Here is a 25,622-nt window from a genome sequence, read left to right as displayed (position 1 = left end):
TCTCTGCAGCTATCAGTCAGAACCCCGATTGGGTTAGCGAACTCCCCAGCAAAATGCTCCGCCAGCACTTAAGGTTTAGTAAAACCTTTGAGTCTATGGTCAAATTCGGACAGAGTGCTCCGCAGCGCTCTGTAAATTCAGTCACCTATTGAGTGCGTTGGGTCAGTGACAGGTCAGCTTTTCAGACAAGTCGGACAATTTCTCCAGCTAATCCTAGGCTAGATATACTGTTTTCGGGTCAGTGTACCACCCCCCAATGTTGCAAAGTGTCAGAATCCCCAATTTTGATTGGTCCCCAAGTAGGCTAGGTCAACACACCAATCAGAATTTACGTCTACAAGCCCCTATTTACATACTTAGGAACCGCCTAGTTGAATTTGGGGTTCTCATGAGAACTTCTATTGAATACAATGGAAAAATAACATTTGTATCGATTGAGGCACAGTGTAGCTCCATCCTGCTGGGTCGCAGGTCGCGTTCACAGGAGCATCTTGGCTGTGGCTGCCAGCTGGCTGAGGTCCATTGCTCAAGGTTGCCTTCCCTCTGCGATATTGACATGCGCAGAAACGACTTCCAAGATGGTTCCCGTTTCATTCAGACCCCCATTTATCGCGGTACATGGAAAGTAAGCGAAAACAAATTAAAACATAGAAATATATGAATGTACCACATACCATGAGTAACTACTTTATATTTTTTATTATAAAAATATACTATGCGATTACGAATTAGTGCAACAGACAACAACACGAGAGCATCAGCGCAAGCTTCACCATGTGAGTATACAGACAGCCATTTTAGGAGGCGAATACGCATGCGCACATTTTCCCACCAGAACTGCAACTACGTCACGTCACGTGAGTGTGACTAACGCATGCGCAGTAGAAAATCCCCAAGCGGCGGCCATTTTATGGACAAGGGTTATTCGTATTAGTAAAACACATAGGCAAGCATCACTAATATACACGCACATCCAAAAATTTAGAAAATTAGTAAGACACACAAGTTGAATTACTGTGTTACATGTTATTCGAGGTTCATGAATTCAAGCAAGTTACGTAATATGTGAAATCTTGCTTCATCACCAGGAAAAGGGAAATGTGATTGTAAGTGTGATTGTGCTATGGGTAGTGGGAGTGAAAGAGTTGTGTTTTCACCTCTTAAGAGTACAGTAGAGGAGGGAGTGAGTATTGAAGTTAGAAGTCCTCCAAAGTGTAGAGTGAGTATAATGGGTATATTAACTTATGGCTGATTCTGGGTTCAATGGACTATCATTGTCCCATAAATATTTTCTGGAAATATTTTGGAAGATGTGGAGTGTAGACGATTGGAATGTGTCCAACATTACAGCCAAAAAATCATTGATGTCAAATGCTTTTTCATCCGTCACTGTGCTGCGACTATCGTGGTGAGGGAACCACATTCTAATCCCAAACAGGACTTCAAATGGAGTACTGCCTCCCGGGGATTTTCTGGGCATGTTGTTTAGTGCCCTCTGGACCCCATATATAGGTGATTGACCCATATGCCAGAGAGCCTAATACCCAATCTGTGAAGGATTGCTTTAAGTCATAGAGCTTCCTCACCAGAATCGAATTTCCCTCAGGGGGATATCAGGAGGAATACCGCAAGGCCATACCCAAACTTTCCATGGCTTCTTTGTAAGCCTGCGAGCTAAACGCAGAGCCATGGTCAGAATGTAATGTAATGGGTCAATTGCGTATGACCCGATGAAGACTTGCAAATCCTTTGTAACAGTTCACCCGTCAGCTGAGTAGTGAGGCCAAACCCACAGGAATCTAGAGCATAAATCCATTGCCACCAAGATGTACTTGTAAGCCCCGTCAGATTGTAAGGGGGCACAGTGGTCCAAATAGACACATGCAAGAGGTCTGTCTGATATCAGTAATGCTCTTTGTGATGGGCATACTACGGTGAAACTTTAGGATAAAACCCTTGGTCTGTTTTGAAAGACCTGGCCCCCAATAATGCTGCTTCAATAGTGAAATTGTTGCAGTGATCCCTGCGTGTGCTGAACCCAGATCCTCGTGTGCAGCTAGAATGAATCCTAATCTGTTATCAATGTTTGGTATCTCCCACTCCTGAAATTTGAGCATCTAACTTTTAGGAGTACGTAATTGGAAAACCTGTTACGCATGACGTTGACAACTATTATTACCTGTACGTCTATTGTCATGCTAGAACTTGTGATTCACCAAAGGATGCAGTCAGCACTTTCGCCTTGGATGCTTCATCAGCCAATGAATTCCCTTCAACGTGCACACCAGCACGCTGATGACTCAATGTGTGGATTACCTGAGCCCATAATAAGCATTCTTTCAGCTTCGCTACTTGTTACCAAAGTGCTTGATTGTACAACCTTTGGAATCTCTAAAGCCATTCTGGCCCCAATAGTGAAGATATTCATTGTATACCTGAACACATAAATGCATCGAACACAATGAGTCTGGGCAATTACTGATAATTATTTTGCAGTTCCATTATCAGGGCTCTTAGTTCTGCCTGCTGTGCCATGCAATCTCCTAGATACTGTGTCTCCGTATTGCTGGGACAGAACTTGCTGTCTTGCATCCATCCCTCACAATTGTTCATGCTGCGCTGTATTGCTGTTTAGTTGCTATGGCAGACTGAACAGAACCATCAGTATAAATCATCCATTCATACTGATTGAGAGGCAGGATTTCAATGGGGAGAGGTTAGTCTTGTTTGTACTGCAGAAATGCTTGTATTTTCAGTGTAGGGTCGTTTTTGTAATCTACATCTGTTGCAGTGAGAGAATTAGCCCATTGTACCCATTGTGGATGCAGTGCATTTGCGTTTGGAACGCTTGCTGTGGTAACAACCACTAAGGTTGGTACTGAAATCACAGTAATTTGTGTTTCCCCTGAGCCAGTGCTCTTTCTCTCACTACAGCAATCTATAATGCTATGAGTGTCTGTTCTATGGTTGTAAAATGCATTTCAGCATTTGTATACAAATGAGATTTGTATGCATGGGTACAATGTTGCCTTCAATGAAAGTGGTGTAAGTGTACCCTGCTTCACACACAACTGCATGGATCACCAGGTTTGTGGAGTTTACACATGTGTAAAAGTATTTAGAAGCTATCACGTCAGCTTGTACGGAACTGAACATTTCAGTGAGTTCCTGTGTCCAATGATGAACTGAAAAGTCAGGTCTGAGTAGGTCATAGAAAGGTGTTACCCTTTTCATATAATACAAAATGTATTTTCTGTAACAATTTAGAAATCTTAAAATGGTTTGTAAACCCTCCAGAGTTTGGAACAGCACACATTTAAAAAAAAAGAGCTGTCAGGTTTTTCCCTTGACTTGATAGCTCATATCTCAATAAATAGAGCATTGAGGTGGGCAATTTTAATTTTTTTAAAGTTACATTTGTAGCCCAAATTGGCGAACCCCGGAATTATCTTGTTCACCCTTTTTAAGTGCTCTAATAATTCATTGTCCTTAGGTTAAATATCATCTACGTAATACAATACCTCATCATCACAATTTTGAACTAACTCTAATAATCTTGCTGAGACAACCCGTGGCTATTCTTATTTCTATGGGGCAGTCCACAGAATTGGCTTTGAGTGCTGATGGCCGAGAATGCTGTCAAATATCGACTTTCAGGTGCTATATCCTGGCAGACAAATCCATTTGACATATCTAGTGTTGTTTTGTACTTTTTTCCGCACAATGGCATTCATTAACGTGGCACTGTGTGCATTTTGTACTGCAAATGTTCGTATGCATGTGTTCATGTGCCTGAGGTCCAAACCTAGACTGTTTGAATTATCAGATTTCATTACGGGAAGCACTTGATTATTCATGGAAGAGGTACACATTTCAATTACACCCTGGTGATTAAGTTTCTCTAATATCTCCCAGACTTCTTTCTTTGCATCATGTTTTATTGGGTACTGCCTCTGTGTGGCTGGAGTAGACTTTAATGGGATTTCATGGTATGGTGACTCAGCATCCCACCCTTTATGATTGCGGTAAAGTGCTGGAGCTAGCGCTAACACCCACTCCTGCGCATATGAATGTTTGACTGACTCTGGAACTAGGTTGAAAAATGATGGCAAAATCACATCTTCAACTTTTGTGCAATCCATGACGAACTCAGGTGGCCAGACTCTTTCAGCCGAAAGGATCTTGTATCCGTATGTCAGGTTCTCCCAAAAAAGACCTTTAACTTTCCTGGGTATGTCCCCCTCCACTTGGAGCGTAATGTTGTATAAATGATATGGGACACTAACCCTTGTATGTGGTGTTTTTACCATGATAAGTTAATTCAACGCTACAATCACCAGAAATTCCATCAGGTTCTGGTGAGCTAATGTTATTTCTGCTGCGTTGTTTAACAATATCAGAGCCCACGCCCTATTCAGAAGAAGAGTCCTCAGTAGCCTTGACATGTCTTATTTTTAGGCCAGCTACCTTCTTCTTTTTAAATTGTGGTTAGTTTAGGATTTCACTTCTTCTTCGATAATGTAGTCTGAAGAGGGATGAGTCTCCCTTTTTGGCTTGACTCGCTCTTCTGATCCCTGTTCTGACCTTCCTTCCCTCTCTGAATTTTTTGATGAACCCTAAAGGAACAAGAGGAATGTGTATCAGCATCCTGATACCTGTCAGGTTTTTTAACTTTGTCACGGTTATTATTATTATTATTCTTATTATTATTATTTTGAAGCTTGTAAAGCACGTGGCTACCCCCAACGGGGGCATCTCGGCGCTGTAGACGCAGGCTAACATATATGGTGGTGGCCACTAGGGGCTAATGAACAGCCAGGTTTTCAATCTATTCCGGAACTGTGATTCCGAAGAAATGAACCTAAGATCTAATGGGAGGCTGTTCCAAAGTTTAGCGGTCACAACTCCAAATGCTCGACCCGACATTCTGGACCGGCGGAAGCGCGGGGTAACCAGGAGGCGGAGACTGTTAGACCTCAGTGATCTGGTAGAATGGACAAGTTTGAGCCCTTTTCTCAGGTAACCTGGGCCAAGTCCATTAAGGGCCCTGAAAGCAAAAGTCAATGCCTTAAATTGGATACGCCGGGTGACAGGTAACCAATGTAGCTTCCTCAGGTAAGATGAAACCGAGTGGCGGTAAGGGATATTGCCAATCGGTTCCTAAGGTTATAAAGATTATTCCACTTTTCAGAGGGCTCCTGTTGATGAGACCCACCCCATGATCTTGGTAAATTCTGCTTACTGTTTTTTGGATGTTTATTATCCCATTTCTTCTTAGAAGAATCGGATGCTTGCTTCAATTTTTCCTTTTCACACTTACCTGCCAATTATGGTTTCCCAGGTTTGGCTACCAAATTATCTCAACCCAGCGAAGCATAGGTTTCTTCAATAATCTTAGGTAGTTCTCTCTCCTGTTGTGCAGGAGTGCATTCCCTTAGGCGTTGGCATATAGCCACCGCTGCTGCCTCCTCTTTTATGTTACTTAACATAATTCCTGATACCTGGGCAAAATTGCTCATCCGTTTCATACCCAAGTCCAGGGCAGGTTTTGCCCCGTACTCAATATGCATTTGTTTCATTGCTTCTGGTATGACTGTTATTGCAGGGGTACCATGAATTCTGATACAAACAGCAGCAAACAGTGTACCCCAAGTGGTACATCTCTCCATAGGGGGCGCCATCCCCATTGTCAAGTAAACTGTTAACAGTCTGTGCTGTTTTGTGGCTCATAAGGGGAAATACTGCAACCAGCTGTGCTATTTTTAGTGCGATTCAGAATGGAATGTGATCCCCCTTGGTGGGCATTTTCCCCACAATCGCATATAGCATTTGTGGGCTGATAGTTTGGGTAGTCACTTGAGGTCAATTGAAGTTGATCAACTGGAGTAGTGTGCACAGGTTGTAGTGTAAGTGGTCTCATTACGAACTGTGTAAGATTTCAGTACAGTGTTACTATGCCTCTATAAAGTGTACATAGTTCTGCTGCTGACAATGTATCAATGTCTGGATGCGGTGTGTAAGCAGCTAGTGTCGGGCAGGTCTCTCCTTCTCTGCTGAGCTGACCGAGTCTCACATTTGCTGTGGTGTGCGCCTCTAAGTAATTAATGTGTTCTTAGTACTTTAATGGGTCTTCTATGTCCAAGGATGGAAAGTATTCATTTGGCATTTAATCCTCAATGTAAGAGTTAAACATTTGTGTGCATGTGTCAGCAGGCGGGAATCTAACCCATTAATAGAATACCTCAGTTCTGAATGCTTCATATGCCTTAATCCCAAAGGTAACAACAAAACCTGCTGCGGTAAGGTTGTAACCAATTCATTTCAGATTAACTGCATGTCTGCAATTTTCTAAAATGTTAAGCACACCTACCTGCTAATATTCCGCTATACTTGGACCACTAGTACCAGCGTTCCGTTCTTGGACATAGTAGGAGGAAGTAGTGAGAAAAAGTCTGCACAATGTGGGGAACTATAATCCTTCAAGCTTGATTTAACCTACATTCAATTCATAGGGTGTAGCTACTCAGCTGAGGTGAAATTCCCTTTCCACTCCCGACGTCTCTAGTTAAATGTGAGCATGCCTGTACTACTTAGATTTGACCGTTAAGTACGAACCAAACCAATGTTGGGTGCCATGTCATGTTGTTCCTGGAAAATACATAGGGTCTACACATTTGTTGGACAACGTAAACTAAGGGGTTGGTGTCAGATTGATTTGGGACCCCAGCAGGATATGTTGGCTTATGGACCAGCTAGCTGATAGTGCCACTATAAGCCCCAGAACCTGACTAAGGACCGAATAGTTTCTGACAACCACTGAGCATGAGAACCCTGACACCACAGGGATTATGGAAACAATACAGTACTTTTGCTCAGTCAATCGTGCTCATTTTGCCTCAGAGAGATACACAGAATATACGTTGAGGATGTTTTCAATAAGCATTTATTAAACCAGCGTCATTCTAGTTTAAAACATATGTGCTGCAACAATCAGAAGACAGAAGCAAACGTAAGAAATTGCGAGCACCAAAAGAGTAAACAGTAGATATATTTCTACCATGGCGCTAAAGCAATGAATATATGCAGGCATATAAATAACAGTAATCACTGTATACTCCTACTAATGCGGATCTTATCTATGTTTATCTAAATGTAGCTAACGGATATGTAGATGTGAAGCATGTATGTGGGTGTGAAGCCAAGAATCCCCTAGGAAAGAGCCAACCCCATTACCTAATGGGAGATAATGAAGGACTTTGTCTAGGTCTCGAGTTGGACACCCTGCAACGAATGTCAGACCACTGTGTGCTGGAGTATCTACGTGCAGGGTCCTCAGGGACAGCATGGAAGCTTCTCCCCTGGTTACCCAGGGCAGGTCTGGTTCTTTTATACCCAAAACGTACCCTGAGGATTTCTACCTCAAATGATATATTATGCTGCAATTATGTAAATCAACCTGGATCATTAATTGCAATTATGCACAGTAGGCCTGGCATCCAAGGATGACGACAGAGGTGACTTTTGTACAGAAGTATTATACAGAGTATGTTAATCCTGTTATGTGCGTAATGTGCAGGGGATTAAGATATGATACTAAAAATCCTCATGCATAATAATGAGGAAAGTTTTCAAAGAAAACCAAGTGACATTTATACAGCACATAACTGGGTAAAAGGTCAGCGCTAGTACCATTATGTGGTGAAAAGTAGGACAAATGTAGGTTAAAGGTTGCTGTACTATTCAGGCCTAGCTTAGGAAATATAACAGTTTGTATAATTATTGGTAATTGTTTTTTAATTTAGTTTCTAAATTTCAAGTTGTTTTAAAATGTAATTAATTAGTTTTCTGTTAGTATTGTAGCAGGTTGTGGATTTTACAGGGGCACAGGGTGGGAAGTAAATCAATTATAATAGAAACGTGAATTATTGAAATTATAATTATTTAATTGAAAATTAATTAAGTTAAGATTTAGGTGCAGTATGTGGCTTTCTCCGGATTATACTGTGGGACATAAATTAATTATAAATCCTTAATAATACATTTTTAATTACTATTAGTTTATTAATTGATCATTAAGAATGTAAATTGTGTATTTAATTTAATTTTGTATTTATAGTTTTGGAGTTGGTTTTTGTTTTTGCAGTCAAGGATGTATTATTATTATTTAATGTCAATTATTAATGGATATGTAATTGATAATTACATAAGTATATATGTTTTGGATTTAAGATGGTTTTAGTTAATTATCAGTTATTGAATTTGTAGAGGTAAAGGTTGTGAAGTTAATTGATGTATTATTAGTTGATTGTTAATAATTTTTTAATTGATAATTGCATAGGTACATCATATAAAGTATATAATATTAGATTTATATATTATGTGTGTGTTGTTGACTTTGCAGGGATAAAAGTTAGGACGTTAATTAAATATAATTGTTGTTTTACTAATGAATTATTGTTTATTTTTTGATTGATAGTTAACTATGTAAACATTTTTTAATATTAAATTGTTTAAGATATATTTTCTGTGTGCGTTGTTGAATTGAAGAGCTATAGGGCAAAAAGGTATTTATGTTAGAGTAAAATGTAGATCAAGTTATCTACTTTTTCAATAGCACATTATTCATTAAGATATCTGTTAATTGTTGTTATGGTTTTCAAATGTACATAACCTTATATGTGTTTATTGTTATTATTGTGACATTATAGTGTGGTATTTTAATTGCATTATTAATAGTTGTAATTTAAAATATGTATTAAACATTGTAATACTTATGTCCTTTTTTTGTTCTAAAATAAATATACATATAATTTTTAAATCTTTCAATTTCTTGTTATTTAATTGCATTTTTCAAATTTGTTATTTGTTTGAAGTTAGCTACTCTTTCTCTCTACTGTTGCATCGACTGGAGTTCAATGCTTTTCCTTATTGGAGTGGGAATAGTAAGTGTTACCCCTCCGCAATACAACACTTTTCCTACTGTTGTACTGACTGGAGTAGGACAAGTAAATGTTGCCCTTTCTGAGTCCAACATTTTCCCTACTGTTGCAGAAACTGGACTGGGAATTTGATAGTTCTGTTTATATAGTTATGTCACCTTCTGGCAGACGGCAGTAGCTAGTTTTAGTTAGGACCTAGTTTCTATAAGAAGAACATTTTGATTTGCCAAACTCTTTGGCGTTGTTTAACGAAACTTCACAAAATTTCCAAAACTATTGGGGCAGTTACTTCAGCTGCTGTCTTGAAAATTTTGGGGAGATTCATCAAGCAGGGGCCGAGAAAAAGGGAGGTCCCAAAATGCTTTTTCTCCATATAAATTTGAATTGTAAACTTTACTCACGGGTACAGTCCGAACTGCTGAACAGAATTGCACCAAATTTGTCAAAAAGTTACGTCTTGGTCCAGAAATCACTCTTTTTGTTAATGGTGTGATTCCATTCGGTAGGTGTTGAGAAACTTAAATAAATTCTCAGTTGTATTTCTAGGGATGTGAAGGATCCGTTAACCCTCCCAATCTTGTGCCTGAGATCAAATTGGCTGTCAACACTTAAAACCAGGAAGTGTTGCCATCCATCTTGTGAATCAGTTGAATGGAGTCACAAGAGAAAAAAGAAAAAAAGAAAAAGGTGGCAGGGGAGAAACACCATGACCCTCTAGGTCTGTCCATGGGGTCCCACAGGGACCCTTCTGGGCCAAAAAGTGCAATTTCTGTTTATTTTTAGTGGGAGTCACTGTGGATTATGTCATCTCTCACAGTATTTGTCCATGGGTATGATAGAATATATAGTTTTAAAGTTTGGGTCAATAGTTGCACCATAAATGTCAGTCTACATGGAGAACTACAGACATACCTGAAATATGGCAGCAGTCGGATATTACACTGCATAAGCTTTCTGTTCAAAGCATACACATCACTACCTATGGCCTATTTGCAGTGTACATTTGCCTATATGGACTCGGATAGAGGGTAATACACTTTGCACCATATTTTAAATCTTACATTCCTCTCCCACTTTCTTTCATGAGAGATGTCATGCCATTTCACTCATATTACTGTCAGCATATTCCTAGAGGGATCAATGAGTATGGGTAAGATGACACATGTAAAGCAGGGAAATAGGTACTAGACTACTTTTGTTTCACACCACATGCTACATGGATCATTTTCTGCGTGTTTCAGAGGGCAACCGGGTATGAAGCTCTGTGTTCAAGTGCTTCCGTGAGACCTGCCTAAAAAACAGATCTGGGCTTGTGGGAATGAAAAGGGAAGTAGCTGTGACAATATTTGTCCAGGAGAATGATCGACCATATAATTTTTAAGTTAGGTTCATTAGCTGCACCACACATGTTACACTTCACATAGAAATAGAGACATAGCTGAGATATGGTAGTAGTCACATATTCAAACTTGATAGAATATATATTCAGTTTCAAGCACACACATCGCTATCTATGCCTATTTGCAGTTTACCTTTGCGTAGAATTATATGGACTAGGATACAGGTTTATATATTTGTCAAGATGCTTTAAACCTCATATTTTTTACCAGTTTTAATAGAGAGGCACAGTTCTCAATGCCAGGCCTAACCCAGAATGAAAGGCCTACTCTTGTCATGCAACTCTTATGAGTGTCACCATCTTTTAAGAGACCTCAGTGGATGTGTCAGTGCCTTTTAGGGGTGAGACGACAGATGTAATGAATCCTTGAGGTACTAGACTACCTGGCATTCACACCACATGCAGGGAGGCCTAAGGAGGGAAATCCTCCTTTTCGGAACGCGAGTCCTCACACACCCAGGAAGCTAGGTGTCATGCTTCATCCTATGGACTTGCTCCTCGTTGGGTCGGCACTGCAATACCAGACGGGGAGCCATACAGGGGCTCCTTAGCGGAAATCTTCTGTTCCATGCCGTATGGTGCCGTGGGTGTGAGGGCCCTAGGGGACTCTGCAGAGGTGACGTGAGTGAGTGATGTTAAAAAAGGTTAAATAATCCAAAAATATTGTGGCCGCTCGCTTGTTCAACGGTCCAGTGGAGCGATGCTCAACTCTTAGCAAATGGTGGGCACGTTTCATGCAATACGTTCAGTAATGATACACTGCATTTCATCAGGGCCTATGTGAACAACACTATCTACACATGGTGGTGGGCGGAAAAGTTCCAACCTACCACTATTTTTGAGTGCGAGCAGGAGGTCCTGCCAAACCTAGTAGTAACCTAAGCAAGGATGACATGGAAAATAAAATGATTAGATTTATTAGTCTGACAAAAGAATGCTGTCATCCTCACAGCCTCATACAAGTGTCCATCAGGTCACTGCATAGTGAGCGAGTAATGCACCCCTTATTAAAATCACAGGGTTTTTGAGAGAGTGACTGGATTAAAAATGACATTAAAAAGGAGAGAAATAACGGGTTTAAATATATCCATCAAGGTGCAGCTCACCAATCTGAGTTGTAGCGTTTGCTCCATACAGTCTTCTCAGCTCCAGACACCTAAATTGGTGTTGTCCTGTAGAGTGGACGATAAAGCAAAACATAGTGACTGTTGTCACCAGTCAAACAGCAATGGTGGGCAAGGCATAAACGGGCCCCAGACTGTTGGCTTGTCCTCCAAAAGATCACCCAAACCCTGTTGTAACAATCCTGTGTGCCCGCTGGGCCTCGTAGAACAAAGGAAGGTCCGTGGTAAAGACGGTGGATACACCCCCAGCATTGCTGTAGGGATGGCCCGTCCAGAAATTACCATTGCTGCAAGTCTGTCCACGCTGTCAGTTAAGCCACGCAAATATCCGCAGCAGTGGCCCGGTGAGGTTCCGGCCATCCAAACGATCATGCTCAAAAGGACCTATTAAGTCCAGACAACACCACTATTACATAACTACCTGAAGAGCAGCCCGCTTACACACCTGTCAAGTCAATTCAATTCAATTTGACTTTATTCGGTTAAAAGAATGATAACCATAAAAGTACATTTAAAAACAGTTCATAATACATTTGTCAAAATTAGTACATAATAAATTTCTGATAAGACAAGAATTAAACTTAAGTGCAAATTGAATTACGTACTCTAAAAACGTTTTTAAGAAATTCCGAGATGCAGGCAGCATTGAAGATAACATCTAGTTTCTGGAGTTCCAGAAAGGCAACCCTACAACGTCTCACCCCCATTTCCCTTAAAATTGGAATAATCAGTCTTTTCCTAAATAAAGTATAATATTTACAGAAAAAAAGGATATGGATATCAGACTGTTCCGATTGGTCATCACATGGACATTTAATGAGATTACGGGACCAACAATTCATGTCGGGGAAACTAAGGGCCCTAAAGAGGATGCCTAGTCTAAATCGGGTCAATATGAACCGCGAAAATTCTGTCATAGGAAGGGTTAAGTATGGTTGGATTTTCCCTTGGATTGATACAGGTAGATGGGCTAAGACAGTTTTCTTCTCATGCTCCACTGCAATTCTACATTCCTCCAGGTGTTTCATGCATTTTATTTTTAATGCTTTTCTCGAGATATTACACATGGACATGAGATTGTCGTAATAGCCCATACAGCCAACATCTCCAAGGAATTCCCTAATGTATGTAAACCACCCTATCCTCCCAACATAATCCAAGCTTAGTCCGTCAGTTAGGATAGCACGGTTCAGTACACAACCATCACTAGTCCAGGCCCTATGCCACAACAATATTGGTTGAATTTTAACCAAATCTTCAATATAACATTGGCCCAGTTCCGTATGACAGATGTAACTAGAGACACTCTCAGGTACAGCCAAGATGTGTCTCAGGAATTTATTTTCGACCACTTGTATAGTTTTAACATTTTCATACCCCCACAGACCAGCACCATAGACCGCAATAGAGACACAGGTGGCATTGTAAATTTTCAAAAGCTCTACAGTAGATTTTTTCCTCATCTTTTTAGCGAAGTTTTTGAGGGCAGTAATAGATTTACAGAACAGGGATTTCCTTACTTTTATCGCCTCTATCCAGTTCCCAGCTTCATGAAATAATATACCAAGGTAGGAAAAGGTGGCGGTATGCTCAATAGGACTAGCATTAATAAACATCCGCCTCCTTCTTCTGCTCGCGCCAGGGCCAGAATTCATGGTAAATGTCTTGGAGCAGTTAATTTTTAGATCCAAATTAGCCATAAAATTATTAAAGGATGTTACAAGGCATTGCAGAGCCACCGGGGTGCGAGCCATTAAGACCGCATCATCTGCGTAAAGTAAAGCAGGAATTGGTCTTTTGGCTACCCTAGGCATGTCACAAGTTGTTTCCACTAGGGCATTCTCTATTCCATTAATATATACCAGGAAAAGGAAAGGTGCTAAAACGCAGCCACGCAGCCCTGGCGCACCCCACGCCCAATATCAAAGGAACTAGTACATTCACCTTTTTTGCCATAGCGCACTGTTGCGATGGTACCTGAGTACAAGTCCCTGAGAAAGGCTATTATATTGTCTTCTACACCAAGAGATTCCATAATGTCCCATAGTTTGCTGTGTGAAACACAGTCAAACGCTGACGTCAAGTCAACAGAAGTGAAGTAAATTGGTTCACGTCGTGCCTTAGTATATTTCTGCTGTAAAATAAACAAGTTTAAGCCCTGATCTACAGTCCCCAGCCCCTTTTGGAACCCGTATTGAAGATCGCTAATTATAGAATTGTCATCCGACCATTCTTGAAGCCTACCTAATATTACTCTGCCTAATATTTTTACCGTACTGTCCAATAGGGAGATAGGACGGTAGCAGGTGGGGTTTTGTCTGTCCCCTTTTTTAAAAATTGGAACAATAACAGACATAAACCACGATGGGAGTAAGTTCGTCTTTAGGGATGCGTTAAATAGTTGTACTAGTAGTGGGGCCCATAAATCAACATTATTTTTAAACAGGTCGGGAGGTATGCCATCTGGACCTGGGGCTTTACCGCCCCGTGTTGCTTTGAGGCTCTCAGTTATTTCCTTTAGAGTAAGTTTTAAATCCAGGCCATTTACTTTCATTTCCCCCTGATTGAGCATTACGGGAATCTGCTCATCATTTGAGGTACTATACAGGCTAGAATAATGTCCCACCCAAGAGTCCTCGGTAATGGCGATTTCAATACTTGCTTTTCTTGAATCAAGGAAGGGAGCATTTACTGCTTTCCAAAAAGCACAAGCATCCTTACTCAGTGAGGCCTCACAGAGCTTTTCCCAGGCTTCAGTTTTAATTGCCAGTTTCCTTTTTTTCAATGCGTACTGGTAGGATTTCCTCGCCTCCCTAACCCTTAAGGGATTTCGGGGGGCAGCATGTAAAGCTCCTGTAAGCTCAGAAAGGGCCTTTGTGCACGTGGGATCAAACCATTTTCCCGTCTTTTCCTTATTTGATTTAGAGGCCACCCAAAGATTACCCTTAATTTGGGAAGCAATAACCTCAAACTGTTTAAGAATCTCCTGATTAGACGTATTTCCATCCAGAATAGTCAGGAAACTAGGCAAGCACTCGGTTACCAAATTATTTAAAAAATCATTTGGGACTACCCTATCCCATTTTAATGCATATCCATTTTGTTTTGCCATACTAATGTCAGTAATATTCTGCGTAGGTCTCCTCTCTATAGCCACCACTTGAAAGGGATTTCTAATCTCCATAATTATCGGGTAGTGATCGCTAAGAGGGATATCAAGAGTCCAACACCTCTTGACCATATGCCTGTGTCTAACAGAAGTTATTATGAAATCTATTATGGACAAAACACCCCTCCCATTAAACGTAGGGGAGAAGGGGAGCTCAATTTGGCCAATTTCGTTTGCATATCCTAGATCTTCAGAATGGAGAATCTCATTCAACAAGTCTCCGCAACTGGAATGTTTGAAATGAGTTAAATCAGTATCCGGATCCATCATGAACCCACATGCTCCTTTCTGACTTTTCGTACATATGGTACAATTAAAATCACCCCCCCAAACAACCCAAACATCCCTAGTATTTTTATCTGATTCATTATTTATATCATGTCCTAACTTCTTTAGGATCGGTTCTAAATCAGCAGACGGTATATTATTATAAAAGTTTATTATTAAAAGGCACTGTTCTTTGCTTGCTTCAATCCTCAGTAGCTGATAGTAAGGGTTGTGGGAAAATAGGTGAATCTTCTTACAATTTAGGGAATTAGATATAAACGTTGTCAGTCCCCCTTTCGCCCTACCGTGGAGGACCTCCACTGCAGGTGTGAAGTAGGTTTTATAGCCTGCGAGGTGGAAAGGCTCTAAGGTCCACGTTTCCTGTGTGCAGAGAATTTCCATCTCTTCTATTATTTTTAACCAGATGGGATTCAGTAATTTTGACTTAAGCCCTGCCACGTTCCAGGACATTATACTGATAATTTCCCTATTTAGTGTATTAACTGGTAAGCATTGGGCCATTACTGTAACTGAATCTTTAGCAATAATTCCTATTTCCTGTGATGGTGAGTATTCCAAAACTGGAATGAGGGGAGTTACAATCTTAGGATTTAAAGGGGGACCGATACTAGATATTACATCAAACCCATTTCCAGGAATGACTGGGTTGGAATCTGGGGTTGGGGACAGTCAATCAACCCCGTCCAGTCCTTCCAGACAATTGAATCGGTTATGATGAAGAAAAGATGTCTCCGGAGGTTGGTAAAAAGATCGTGCAGCATACCCCCGGTATCTAGCCCTCCGTTCAACCCTCGTCCAATTCCCTTCGGGTAAATCGTGGTGGATATGGATAGGGGGGAAGAAAAAGGACACTGGGAGAGTCTGTATGGTAGAGTCAAAAGATCTATTTGACCCCGCACATATGTGTAATACAGTCCTAGGGTCTCGAAAACTCACCAGGATGCAGTCCCCAATTATTGATTTTCTAGTTTTCCCCAACCACGGTACCCTTCTCACCATAATAATTTCGTTATTAAAATGGGCCGGGAGAGGTCTATTCCAGTTCAACCATTTGATGATTTTCCTTTTGAGTAAATGGAAGTTCTCGCCTTCTCCCTCTTCAAGAGGGGGAGCACCCGCCATAACCACCGTTAGCCTATTGGCCTCAGGTGGCAAGTCGGGTCTCCGTAGTCTAGGGGCAGGCTTCTCAGAGAACAGAGGAGCTATACTAACATTAGGTACAGCTCCATCCAAGGTAGTCAAAGGGGGAACTGGGCCGACTGGTTGTGAGGAAGGGATATTAAGTTTGCTAAATAGTGTTGGAACTAAATTGGCCGTAGAAGGTTGTGTAAGGGGGGCAGCAATAGCACACAATGGAGGTCCCGCGTTTGCTGAATGCTTTTGGATATTAGTAGGACAATTGGGAGGAGGATTAGTTTCGGGGGGTCTACCCTGATTATTGACTGAGGTTTTCAGACTACTTATAGTTGTCTCCAAAATAGTAAGTCTGATCTCTACTTTCTTCAAGCTGTCAGTGATAGGAAGAAGCAATGATCTAAGCAAAAATTCTATATTCCCTATGGAGGTAACGGGGGCAGAAATGTTATATAAATTATCTCCAGGGACATTTACTGGGTCAGTAGTATTAGAAGCCTTATCGGGGAGAACTTTATCGGCATCCAGTATTAACCTATCCGGAATAGAAGGGGGCTTAAGGACTTTTCCAAAATCGGAGTGGGAAATTTTAGTTTTGCCCTGCCCTCCCCTCAACTTTCTTCTACGCTTGTTTGGTGGTGGACCGTGCCTCTCAACCACACCTACCTGCTTCGACTTTGAGTGACTAAGTCGACAGTCATACTGGTAGGGCTGGAAAAAGTGGTAACATCAGGGGTCTTATCAATGGTTAAGGCCGGGTTAAGAATTTCATCCCGCAATAAGAGAGGGACATCATCCTGGGGTGATAACTCAAGGCTAATGTTAAGGGGACCTCCCTCTTGGGAGATAGGATAGGGAACGATATTACCAAGAGGCCTATTTTTCATATTTTCAATAGAACGTCGACGTTCTGCCCTATGCTCCGACAGGGAGTTCTCCTTATCCACATCACCCACATCACCATGTGCCCGTGAAAAATAATTATCAAGGGTCCCGTTTCTGAGTCCACCCGCCTTCGACGGTGTTCCCTCCATAGCCGATGTCGACATGTCCACTACCTATATCAGGGTCCACTGGCACAGCCGAAGACGTGCAGACAAAAGAGGGTGGGCCCAGCCCAGCCTACTCCGGCCTGCGAGGGCTTCGCTCGGGCGCTCCCGCGCGCTCCCGCGCAGCGGTAACGGTGTTGAGTTTGTAGAGGAAGTGACTCGCTGGGGGCGGGGATTGCAGGGAGAGCGGGCCAGGTGTAGACTGTTGGCCGGGCAGGGACTCCTGGTAATTGGAGTCCCTGCAGTCATTCGCAGCCCTGCAGCTCTTCCCCGTTTCACCTTAGCAGCAAGCCCAGCTGACCTCGCCAACGATGCGGGACCCGCGCAGCGGGTCCTGCGAGGAGTGGGATGGAAGACAGCAGCAAGGTCTCAGGGCGGGGGTCCAACGGCGCAGTCCACACTGAAGAAAGGCAATCCAAAAACGAAGAGGGTGTCCCACCGGCACACAGAACAGGCAAGGTTTTATGAGTCCGTTCGCTGGGGGCGGGGCTTGCAGGGAGAGCGGGCCAGGTGTAGACTGTTGGCCGGGCAGGGACTCCTGGTAATTGGAGTCCCTGCAGTCGCTCGCAGCCCTGCAGCTCTTCCCCGTTTCACCTTAGCAGCAAGCCCAGCTGACCTCGCCAACGATGCGGGACCCGCGCAGCGGGTCCTGCGAGGAGTGGGATGGAAGACAGCAGCAAGGTCTCAGGGCGGGGTCCAACGGCGCAGTCCACACTGAAGAAAGGCAATCCAAAAATGAAGAGGGCGTCTTACTAAAATTTGATAGTTCTGTTTATATAGTTATATCACCTACTAGCAGACGGCAGTAGCTAGTTTTAGTTAGGACCTAGTTTCCATAAAAAGAACATTTATTGATTTGCCAAACTCTTTGGCGTTGTTTAACGAAACTTCGCAAAATTTCCAAAACTATTGGGGCAGTTACTTCAGCTGCGCGGCCACGCAAATATCCACAGCAGTGGCCCGGTGAGGTTCCGGCCATCCAAACGATCATGCTCAAAAGGACCTATTAAGTCCAGACAACACCACTATTACATAACTACCTGAAGAGTAGCCCGCTTACACACCTGTCCTTGAAGGACGAATGCCGGTAGCCTACCCCGCGCTGAGCTGAGAAGCTGGATCGTGGAAGTACCGGCACACTATCGGTTGTATATCAGGCTTACTCATTTCCTGTGGTCATGGAGTGTGGGGAGCAGGTGTCATGTCACGTCGAGTCATGTGGTGGCTGCAGCGTCTCAGAGATGTAAGATCTACCAGCTCTGGCAGTATGTCGGACAACTTAGAGTGTATAGGCTTGGTATGAAAGAAACTAACACTTGCCAGTGGATAAAGGTTAGGAAGTTAATTAAATATCATTTTTGTTTTATTAATGAATTATTGTTTATTTTTTGATTGATAGTTAACTATGTAAAAAATTTTTAATATTATATTGTTTAAGATATATTTTCTGTGTGTGTTGTTGAATTGAAGAGCTATAGGGCAGGAAGGTATTTATGTTAGAGTAAAATGTAGATCAAGTTATCTACTTTTTCAATAGCACATTATTCATTAAGATATCTGTTAATTGTTGTTATGGTTTTCAAATGTACATAACCTTATATTTGTTTATTGTTATTATTGTGACATTATAGTGAGGTATTTTAATTGCATTATTAACAGTTGTAATTTAAAATATTTATTAAACATTGTAATACTTATGTCCTTTTTTTGTTCTAAAATAATTATACATATAATTTTGAATCTTTCAATTGCTTGTTATTTAATGGCATTTTTCAAATTTGTTATTTGTTTGAAGTTAGCTACTCTTTCTCTCTACTGTTGCATCGACTGGAGTTCAATGCTTTTCCTTACTGGAGTGGGAATAGTAAATGTTACCCCTCCGCAATACAACACTTTTCCTACTGTTGTACTGACTGGAGTAGGACTAGTAAATGTTGCCCTTTCTGAGTCCAACATTTTCCCTACTGTTACAGAAACTGGACTGGGAATAGTAAATGTTTTCTTACTAAAATTTGATAGTTCTGTTTATATAGTTATATCACCTACTGGCAGACGGCAGTAGCTAGTTTTAGTTAGGACCTAGTTTCCATAAGAAGAACATTTATTGATTTGCCAAACTCTTTGGCGTTGTTTAACGAAACTTCGCAAAATTTCTAAAACTATTGGGGCAGTTACTTCAGCTGCGCAGCCACGCAAATATCCGCAGCAGTGGCCCGGTGAGGTTCAGACCATCCAAACGATCATGCTCAAAAGGACCTATTAAGTCCAGACAACACCACTATTACATAACTACCTGAAGAGCAGCCCGCTTACACACCTGTCCTTGAAGGACGCATGCCGGTAGCCTACCCCGCACTGAGCTGAGAAGCTGGATCGTGGAAGTACCGGCACACTATCGGTTGTATATCAGGCTTACTCATTTCCTGCGGTCATGGAGTGTGGGGAGCAGGCGTCACGTCGCGTCGAGTCATGTGGTGGCTGCAGCGTCTCAGAGATGTAAGAACTACCAGCTCTGGCAGTATGTCGGACAACTTAGAGTGTATAGGCTTGGTTTGAAAGAAACTAACACTTGCCAGTGGATAAAGGTTAGGAAGTTAATTAAATATCATTTTTGTTTTATTAATGAATTATTGTTTATTTTTTGATTGATAGTTAACTATGTAAACATTTTTTAATATTATATTGTTTAAGATATATTTTCTGTGTGTGTTGTTGAATTGAAGAGCTATAGGGCAGGAAGGTTTTAATATTAGAGTAAAATGTAGATCAAGTTATCTACTTTTTCAATAGCACATTATTCATTAAGATATCTGTTAATTGTTGTTATGGTTTTCAAATGTACATAACCTTATATTTGTTTATTGTTATTAATGTGACATTATAGTGAGGTATTTTAATTGCATTATTAATAGTTGTAATTTAAAATATTTATTAAACATTATAATACTTAGGTCCTTTTTTTGTTCTAAAATAATTATACATATAATGTTAAATCTTTCAATTGCTTGTTATTTAATGGCATTTTTCAAATGTGTTATTTGTTTGAAGTTAGCTACTCTTCCTCTCTACTGTTGCATCGACTGGAGTTCAATGCTTTTCCTTACTGGAGTAGGAATAGTAAATGTTACCCCTCCGCAATACAACACTTTTCCTACTGTTGTACTGACTGGAGTAGGACTAGTAAATGTTGCCCTTTCTGAGTCAAACATTTTCCCTACTGTTGCAGAAACTGGACTGGGAATAGTAAATGTTTTCTTACTAAAATTTGATAGTTCTGTTTATATAGTTATATCACCTACTGGCAGACGGCAGTAGCTAGTTTTAGTTAGGACCTAGTTTCCATAAGAAGAACATTTATTGATTTGCCAAACTCTTTGGCGTTGTTTAACGAAACTTCGCAAAATTTCCAAAACTATTGGGGCAGTTACTTCAGCTGCGCAGCCACGCAAATATCCGCAGCAGTGGCCCGGTGAGGTTCCGGCCATCCAAACGATCATGCTCAAAAGGACCTATTAAGTCCAGACAACACCACTATTACATAACTACCTGAAGAGCAGCCCGCTTACACACCTGTCCTTGAAGGACGCATGCCGGTAGCCTACCCCGCGCTGAGCTGAGAAGCTGGATCGTGGAAGTACCGGCACACTATCGGTTGTATATCAGGCTTACTCATTTCCTGCGGTCATGGAGTGTGGGGAGCAGGCGTCACGTCGCGTCGAGTCATGTGGTGGCTGCAGCGTCTCAGAGATGTAAGATCTGCCAGCACTGGCAGTATGTCGGACAACTTAGAGTTCATAGTCTTGGTTTGAAAGAAACTAACACTTGCCAGTGGATAAAGGTTAGGAAGTTAATTAAATATTATTTTTGTTTTATTAATGAATTATTGTTTATTTTTTGATTGATAGTTAACTATGTGAAAAAATTTTAATATTATATTGTTTAAGATATATTTTCTGGGTGTGTTGTTGAATTGAAGAGCTATAGGGCAGGAAGGTATTTATGTTAGAGTAAAATGTAGATCAAGTTATCTACTTTTTCAATAGCACATTATTCATTAAGATATCTGTTAATTGTTGTTATGGTTTTCAAATGTACATAACCTTATATTTGTTTATTGTTATTATTGTGACATTATAGTGAGGTATTTTAATTTCATTATTAATAGTTGTAATTTAAAATATTTATTACACATTGTAATACTTATGTCCTTTTTTTGTTCTAAAATAATTATACATATCATTTTAAATCTTTCAATTGCTTGTTATTTAATGGCATTTTTCAAATTTGTTATTTGTTTGAGGTTAGCTACTCTTTCTCTCTACTGTTGCATCGACTGGAGTTCAATGCTTTTCCTTACTGGAGTGGGAATAGTAAATGTTACCCCTCCGCAATACAACACTTTTCCTACTGTTGTACTGACTGGAGTAGGACTAGTAAATGTTGCCCTTTCTGAGTCCAACATTTTCCCTACTGTTGCAGAAACTGGACTGGGAATAGTAAATGTTTTCTTACTAAAATTTGATAGTTCTGTTTATATAGTTATATCACCTACTGGCAGACGGCAGTAGCTAGTTTTAGTTAGGACCTAGTTGCCATAAGAAGAACATTTATTGATTTGCCAAACTCTTTGGCGTTGTTTAACGAAACTTCGCAAAATTTCCAAAACTATTGGGGCAGTTACTTCAGCTGCGCAGCCACGCAAATATCCGCAGCAGTGGCCCGGTGAGGTTCCGGCCATCCAAACGATCATGCTCAAAAGGACCTATTAAGTCCAGACAACACCACTATTACATAACTACCTGAAGAGCAGCCCGCTTACACACCTGTCCTTGAAGGACGCATGCCGGTAGCCTACCCCGCGCTGAGCTGAGAAGCTGGATCGTGGAAGTACCGGCACACTATCGGTTGTATATCAGGCTTACTCATTTCCTGCGGTCATGGAGTGTGGGGAGCAGGCGTCACGTCGCGTCGAGTCATGTGGTGGCTGCAGCGTCTCAGAGATGTAAGATCTGCCAGCACTGGCAGTATGTCGGACAACTTAGAGTTCATAGTCTTGGTTTGAAAGAAACTAACACTTGCCAGTGGATAAAGGTTAGGAAGTTAATTAAATATTATTTTTGTTTTATTAATGAATTATTGTTTATTTTTTGATTGATAGTTAACTATGTGAAAAATTTTTAATATTATATTGTTTAAGATATATTTTCTGGGTGTGTTGTTGAATTGAAGAGCTATAGGGCAGGAAGGTATTTATGTTAGAGTAAAATGTAGATCAAGTTATCTACTTTTTCAATAGCACATTATTCATTAAGATATCTGTTAATTGTTGTTATGGTTTTCAAATGTACATAACCTTATATTTGTTTATTGTTATTATTGTGACATTATAGTGAGGTATTTTAATTTCATTATTAATAGTTGTAATTTAAAATATTTATTAAACATTGTAATACTTATGTCCTTTTTTTGTTCTAAAATAATTATACATATCATTTTAAATCTTTCAATTGCTTGTTATTTAATGGCATTTTTCAAATTTGTTATTTGTTTGAGGTTAGCTACTCTTTCTCTCTACTGTTGCATCGACTGGAGTTCAATGCTTTTCCTTACTGGAGTGGGAATAGTAAATGTTACCCCTCCGCAATACAACACTTTTCCTACTGTTGTACTGACTGGAGTAGGACTAGTAAATGTTGCCCTTTCTGAGTCCAACATTTTCCCTACTGTTGCAGAAACTGGACTGGGAATAGTAAATGTTTTCTTACTAAAATTTGATAGTTCTGTTTATATAGTTATATCACCTACTGGCAGACGGCAGTAGCTAGTTTTAGTTAGGACCTAGTTGCCATAAGAAGAACATTTATTGATTTGCCAAACTCTTTGGCGTTGTTTAACGAAACTTCGTAAAATTTCCAAAACTATTGGGGCAGTTACTTCAGCTGCGCAGCCACGCAAATATCCGCAGCAGTGGCCCGGTGAGGTTCCGGCCATCCAAACGATCATGCTCAAAAGGACCTATTAAGTCCAGACAACACCACTATTACATAACTACCTGAAGAGCAGCCCGCTTACACACCTGTCCTTGAAGGACGCATGCTGGTAGCCTACCCCGCGCTGAGCTGAGAAGCTGGATCGTAGAAGTACCGGCACACTATCGGTTGTATATCAGGCTTACTCATTTCCTGCGGTCATGGAGTGTGGGGAGCAGGCGTCACGTCGCGTCGAGTCATGTGGTGGCTGCAGCGTCTCAGAGACGTAAGATCTACCAGCTCTGGCAGTATGTCGGACAACTTAGAGTTCATAGTCTTGGTTTGAAAGAAACTAACACTTGCCAGTGGATAAAGGTTAGGAAGTTAATTAAATATTATTTTTGTTTTATTAATGAATTATTGTTTATTTTTTGATTGATAGTTAACTATGTAAACATTTTTTAATATTATATTGTTTTAGATAAATTTTCTGTGTGTGTTGTTGAATTGAAGAGCTATAGGGCAGGAAGGTATTTATGTTAGAGTAAAATGTAGATCAAGTTATCTACTTTTTCAATAGCACATTATTCATTAAGATAACTGTTAATTGTTGTTATGGTTTTCAAATGTACATAACCTTATAATTGTTTATTGTTATTATTGTGACATTAAAGTGAGGTATTTTAATTTCATTATTAATAGTTGTAATTTAAAATATTTATTAAACATTGTAATACTTATGTCCTTTTTTTGTTCTAAAATAATTATACATATAATTTTAAATCTTTCAATTGCTTGTTATTTAATGGCATTTTTCAAATTTGTTATTTGTTTGAGGTTATCTACTCTTTCTCTCTACTGTTGCATCGACTGGAGTTCAATGCTTTTCCTTACTGGAGTGGGAATAGTAAATGTTACCCCTCCGCAATACAACACTTTTCCTACTGTTGTACTGACTGGAGTAGGACTAGTAAATGTTGCCCTTTCTGAGTCCAACATTTTCCCTACTGTTGCAGAAACTGGACTGGGAATAGTAAATGTTTTCTTACTAAAATTTGATAGTTCTGTTTATATAGTTATATCACCTACTGGCAGACGGCAGTAGCTAGTTTTAGTTAGGACCTAGTTTCCATAAGAAAAACATTTATTGATTTGCCAAACTCTTTGGCGTTGTTTAACGAAACTTCACAAAATTTCCAAAACTATTGGGGCAGTTACTTCAGCTGCGCAGCCACGCAAATATCCACAGCAGTGGCCCGGTGAGGTTCCGGCCATCCAAACGATCATGCTCAAAAGGACCTATTAAGTCCAGACAACACCACTATTACATAACTACCTGAAGAGTAGCCCGCTTATACACCTGTCCTTGAAGGACGCATGCCGGTAGCCTACCCTGCGCTGAGCTGAGAAGCTGGATCGTGGAAGTACCGGCACACTATCGGTTGTATATCAGGCTTACTCATTTCCTGCGGTCATGGAGTGTGGGGAGCAGGCGTCATGTCACGTCGAGTCATGTGGTGGCTGCAGCGTCTCAGAGATGTAAGATCTACCAGCTCTGGCAGTATGTCGGACAACTTAGAGTGTATAGGCTTGGTATGAAAGAAACTAACACTTGCCAGTGGATAAAGGTTAGGAAGTTAATTAAATATCATTTTTGTTTTATTAATGAATTATTGTTTATTTTTTGATTGATAGTTAACTATGTAAACATTTTTTAATATTATATTGTTTAAGATATATTTTCTGTGTGTGTTGTTGAATTGAAGAGCTATAGGGCAGGAAGGTATTTATGTTAGAGTAAAATGTAGATCAAGTTATCTACTTTTTCAATAGCACATTATTCATTAAGATATCTGTTAATTGTTGTTATGGTTTTCAAATGTACATAACCTTATATTTGTTTATTGTTATTATTGTGACATTATAGTGAGGTATTTTAATTGCATTATTAATAGTTGTAATTTAAAATATGTATTAAAAATTGTAATACTTATGTCCTTTTTTTGTTCTAAAATAATTATACATATCATTTTAAATCTTTCAATTGCTTGTTATTTAATGGCATTTTTCAAATTTGTTATTTGTTTGAAGTTAGCTACTCTTTCTCTCTACTGTTGCATCGACTGGAGTTCAATGCTTTTCCTTACTGGAGTGGGAATAGTAAATGTTACTCCTCCGCAATACAACACTTTTCCTACTGTTGTACTGACTGGAGTAGGACTAGTAAATGTTGCCCTTTCTGAGTCCAACATTTTCCCTACTGTTGCAGAAACTGGACTGGGAATAGTAAATGTTTTCTTACTAAAATTTGATAGTTCTGTTTATATAGTTATATCACCTACTGGCAGACAGCAGTAGCTAGTTTTAGTTAGGACCTAGTTTCCATAAGAAGCACATTTATTGATTTGCCAAACTCTTTGGCGTTGTTTAACGAAACTTCGCAAAATTTCCAAAACTATTGGGGCAGTTACTTCAGCTGCGCAGCCACGCAAATATCCGCAGCAGTGGCCCGGTGAGGTTCCGGCCATCCAAACGATCATGCTCAAAAGGA

Source organism: Lissotriton helveticus, chromosome 4_1 (assembly GCF_964261635.1).
Source record: "Lissotriton helveticus chromosome 4_1, aLisHel1.1, whole genome shotgun sequence".
Taxonomy (NCBI): domain Eukaryota; kingdom Metazoa; phylum Chordata; class Amphibia; order Caudata; family Salamandridae; genus Lissotriton; species Lissotriton helveticus.
Note: the sequence above shows the minus strand (reverse complement) of the source record.